The sequence below is a fragment of the Oncorhynchus gorbuscha genome, linkage group LG07, assembly GCF_021184085.1.
Source record: "Oncorhynchus gorbuscha isolate QuinsamMale2020 ecotype Even-year linkage group LG07, OgorEven_v1.0, whole genome shotgun sequence".
NCBI classification, from domain to species: Eukaryota; Metazoa; Chordata; class Actinopteri; order Salmoniformes; family Salmonidae; genus Oncorhynchus; species Oncorhynchus gorbuscha.
Window position 1 is genome coordinate 65,332,817 of NC_060179.1, and position 5,330 is coordinate 65,338,146.

Below are 5,330 nucleotides of genomic sequence, written 5' to 3' on the forward strand. Positions count from 1 at the left end.
TCATTCAACTTCTTAAATTACTCTTCATGTATTGATCAATGGAGATAAACAATGTTGGGCCACCAACCATATCTTTGGTGGTGATATCATTTAAATTGTGATGGTGAGTTTTTACGAACACAGAATACTGTATAAATCTGTACTGTAAAAATTCTGTACTGTAAAAATTATCCAGTACACATATTCATTTCGGTATAAAGTGTTGAATGTAAAAAAAAATAAAAAAATAAAAACAACAATCAATGCAAATGCAAATAACACATCCTTCTATAAGACAACTGAGTTAAATAACCCAAATACATTTGAATGAGAATTTGAGAAAAGCAGAATAAAAGAGGGGATCCTCTTTCCGCCTTTGCTCATGAGAGGCCACAAGTACCCTAATCCCTACCGACCTCTTGAGAACTCAACCAACTGAACTCACTACTCTTTTTCCACCAAGGCCTGACAATGAGGTTTACACCTCTTTTCACAGGCCCATCAAATCAGTCATTAACCCTGTAATTACTTGTTGTAAAAGCACATTGTCTTTAAGACAGGGATAAAGGGAAGTGGGAGCAGCAGGGTTGGGGGAAGAGAGAACGGGGGGGGGGGAATTCATCTCAATAGAAAGTTTCAGGGTGTAGTGAATTACCTTCATATGGCCAGAAAGGATATAGGAATTCTCCTTCCGCCTTTCCCCAGGCCTACACTTCCACCGCAAACCTGGGCCTCAATTACATGTATAACGGAGAGAGAGGAGGGGGTGAGGGGCAATTGGGCTGAGAGGGGGGAACAATTGGTCCGGTCCCTATTAACAGATGAAAGGGCTATTCTCTATTTCATCCTCTGGTCCTTGTGGTGTTTTTGAAGCCCTATAGGCCCTGGTCAAAAGTAATGCACTATATAGGGATTAGGGTGCCATTTGGGATATAGAGGGTGGGAAAAAAAGGGGTGGAAGAGAGACAGTGGGTCTAAGTCCTAGAGAGCCCTTTTGTCCGATAAATTACCAGTAAAGAGGAGATAATGGGAGATTGATTTTGGTCTAACATACTTATTCTATAGCTAATATTATTCACCTACCATTTTTTATCTTTCGTATTTTCCCTGCGTTCTCGATAGGAGGACATGTACTTTCACATGCTATAACTCAAACATTGCGCAGAACATTGGCTATTTGAGAGTCTCTCTGTCTCTCACAAGGATACATGGTTCACAATTTACTTTTGTTTCAGAGAAACTCTACTGAAATATTGGAACCCCCGTTACAACAAAACAATACATTGATGGTCAAATGCAAAATCTCCTCCTTAACCCTAGGGACAAGCCACAGATGTCCCTAAATATAAGCGAGGTGCTCTGTATACTGTAATGCATTTGATAGATTCTGTATTCAGAATGTTCGTCATCTTTACCCCAAACCACAGAATGTAACAGCCGTCTAGGGACCCCACTTATAATGCTGTGGTGTTCCAGTGGTTCTCGAGCCTCATCAATCAATCCTCCTTGCCATGGCTTGCTGTGACGAGTCAGTCCAAACACTGGAAAGTTGGCACCATCATAAAACTATCATAAAAAGCCGCAAACAATTTGCACTTATGAGAAATGAAAGGGAGCAGTAGTTAAATGTTAAACGTCATGGGATTGAAGTGCTCTGTGGGTGATAGATGTAGGAATGAAAGAAAACGAAATGAGCATCATTAAACGAAAATAAAAGCTACACAGGCAGGTACATGCCATACAAAGGAGGCACTTCTTTCTGGCTCGTTCCACAGTGTGTGTGAGTTATTACTCCAGACTGAGTCAAATCAGGTCCTAAACATGTAGGCTTGTTTGAGAGGACTATGACGCATAGACTGAGGGGTCCTCAATTACTCAGTCTCACCTCACCTCTGCCTAAACCTCCCTCTACCTGGCGCAAACCCAACCACCCCATGCCACTCATGATTTGTAGATGCCAAATTAAGAGCCAATTAGATGCAATGGGCCTTGCAGTGTAACATTTATTACCATCAGGATTTGATTAAGCACCAACAAGATTTTTACTCTGATTGTTCTGTCAGAGGGTATAGCCTAGGTCTGATGGTTGTTCACAGTTTCTACACACAACAGAAACCTTTAGTAATCAGCCAGTGTAACCAACATAAAAATACTATATTATACTATGGTCTAAATACTGTAGTATTAATATATTTATATACTGTATTATTCACTGTAGTTTTTTTGCAGACTGTAGCATACTGTAGTATTTACAGTTAATTAACTATAGTATAAATACTGTAGTAAAGAAATGTGTAGTACATACTGTAGTAATTAATGTTGTGTTTTTGCAGATTGTAGTATACTGTTGTATAAACTGTAGTGCTTCTGCAGACTGTAATATACAGTACTGTAGTTTTTGCCGTATTGTTTTTGCTGGTGTTACTGTAGAATAGTGTTTTTGTTTTACTATCTTTGACATAGAAGGAGGCTTTCTCCTTGAGGAAACCTGCTGGAGAAATACTAAAAGAGTACATTTTCCATAACCTGCAGATAGATGTAATTATATAGTATTTACTATAGTTAAAAAAGTGCAGTATATACTATAGTTTTCTACGTGAATAATACACATGACTGAGGGATACTACAGTGTGAAGTATAGTATTCTATAGTAAACTGTAGTATTTTTACAGGAGAAGTGGAAGTTTGGCAGGAGAAGTTTATTTGGCATTATTTTTCTCATCCAGAGCAAGTTACATGTGCCGTGCGCAATGGTATGTTCACAGATTTTTCACCTAGTCGGCTCAGGTATTCAAACCAGCAACCTTTTGGTTACTGGCCCAATGCTCTTAACCGCTAGGCTACCTGCCACCTACTTTATGGCCTTTTTTTAGTGTTGCACAAACGGTTGTGTAGAAATTGTGTAATACGTACTAAAAGTGTGGAAAATAGAGATAAATTATTTGGAGCTTGTGTGTTCCAGATGCACAAGCCAAGGCTGCCTACTTAAAAGGTGAGTAGTGGCTGATCCTCTGTCAATGTTCAGCTATGTATGGTGTCGCTCACACACATGCACACACACATGCACACACAAATGCTGTTTTCCTTTAAATCCGCTCAGATGAGTATTGTTGTAAACATTACAACTGTTCTTTAAGTGGACTGTGCCCCTGTCTGGCCGTATATGACAAAAACAAGAAAATTATCTAGTTGCTTAATTAATATAAGGAGTTTTACTTGTACAGATGGGGAGAGGTCTGGCCGTAATAAAGAGATGCTCTGCTTGTGACACCACACTCCAAGTTCTGCAGGCTCTAGTTTTGTCTAAACTTGATTATTGTCCAGTCGTGTGGTCCAGCGCTGCAAGGAAAGACCTAGTTCAGCTACTGCTGGCCCAGAACAAAGCGGCACGTTTTGCTCTTCATTGTAATCAGAGGGCTGATATACAACGCCTCTCCCCTATTTGACCTAGATAGTTTGTGTGTATGCATTGATATGTAGGCTATGTAGTTCTGTTCCTGAGCAGTTCTTATCTATTGATGTTCTGTATTATGTCATTCTGTATTGTGTTTCATGTTTTGTGTGGACCCCAGGAAGAGTAGCTGCTGCTTTTGCAACAGCTAATGGGCATGCTAATAAAATACCAAGTACCAATTTGTAAAGATTAGTGTTAACTGCAGGCTTAACCTTAGTGGAAGGAAGTTTCTAACAAACTTCCCCAATGGAGTGGAGCCGAGAGCAGGCTTTGTGGAATCTAGCTCAGACTACATTGATTTGCCCATAGTCAATACTTAAAAAATAATAATAATTATGAAATGCCCACCTTGTACCTATGTTTGTCCTCTGTAGTTGCGTGCCTTTCTTTGTTTGCTGAAGTCCATACCTTTTTAATAAACGTTAATCAAATATCACAGCTGACTGTTTTCTTGTTGAGATTCACATGTCACCTGCGCACTTGCACTTAGAGTTGCCATCTTAGAGCAACAGCAATGAGCAAACAGCCAATGTTTGTGTTTGACGAACGTTTAAAGAAAACGTATGGATTTCAGCAAACAAAGAAAGGCAAACAAATAAAGAGGACAAACACACAGTAAGTACAAGGTGGTGTTTCACAGCTTTACACTCTGCCTTGATTCACCTGGACAAAACCAACACCTATGTGAGAATGCTGTTCATAGACTTTAGCTCAGCATTCAATACGGTCATTCCCTCTAGGCTGGTCACCAAACTCCATGACTTAGGGATCAGCCCCTCTCTCTGTAACTGGACTTTGGACTTCCTAACCAACAGACCCCAGTCTGTCAGGTTAGACAACTTCACCTGCTCAACCCTGAACGTGAACACCGGTGTGCCACAGGGCTGCATGCTGAGCCCCCTCCTGTACTCCATCTTCACCCACGACTGCGATCCTGTACACGGTTCCAACTGGTGGTAGGGCTGATCAGTGACAATGACGAGTCAGCCTACAGGGAGGAGGTCAAACACCTGGCTGCATGGTGCGCTGACAACAACCTGGCCCTCAATGCAAAGAAAACCAAGGAGGTCATTGTGGATTACAGGAAGTCTAAAAGCTGCAGCCATGCCCCAGTTCTCAATGATGGCACTGAGGTGGAGCAGATGCCCAGTTTCAAATTCCTGGGTGCCTACATCTCTAATGATGTCTCCTGGACCATCAACACCTCAACCCTGGTCAAAAAGGGTCAGCAGCGCCTGTACATTTTGAGCAGGCTGAAGAAGGCCCACCTGTCTCCCAAGATCCGGGTGAACTTTTACCGCTACACGGTCGAGAGGATTCTGACTAACTGTGCCACGGTGTGGTTTGGCGGATGCTCTGTGGATGACCGGAATGCCCTGCAACAGGTGGTAAAAACCGCCCAGCACATCACTGGGGCCCAGCTCCCTGCCATCATAGACCTGCAGCGCAAGCGGTGTCTGCGGCATCATCAGGGACCCTTCACATCCATGCCACAAATGGTTTCCCCCCTACCATCAGGCAGGCGGTACAGGTCTCTATGTTCCCGCACTAGCATGCTCAAGAACAGTTTCTTTCCAGCTACTGTAACCCTGCTGAACTCTGTGTCACAGCACTAGCCATATCCACCCGCCCACCACTTAGTACTGCCTCTCAGGGACCTTGTTGTACTACTCTCTTTGCACTCTTCATGGCACTACTGAACTCTGACATTGCTTTGCAAAGTCAGATTAAAACCTCTCTGGGATAGCCGCTAGCGGGACACCTGTCGACAACTTCCGGTGAAATTGGAGGGCGCGCAATTAAAAAAATAATCATACAAATGATGGATATTAAACATTTTGGAACCTTATATCGGTTAAAAGCTTAAATTATTATTAGTCAAACTGCATTGTCCGAT

At 42.1% G+C, this 5,330-nt stretch overlaps 1 non-coding gene across 1 annotated transcript; it reads right to left on the minus strand.

Annotated features, from left to right (window-relative positions):
• Positions 1-2,444: 2,444 nt before the first annotated feature.
• On the minus strand, positions 2,445-2,497 carry LOC124040525. Its single transcript, XR_006839758.1, has one exon. It is a non-coding gene; the product is annotated as a U7 small nuclear RNA (small nuclear RNA).
• Between the last annotated feature and the right edge of the window lie 2,833 nt (positions 2,498-5,330).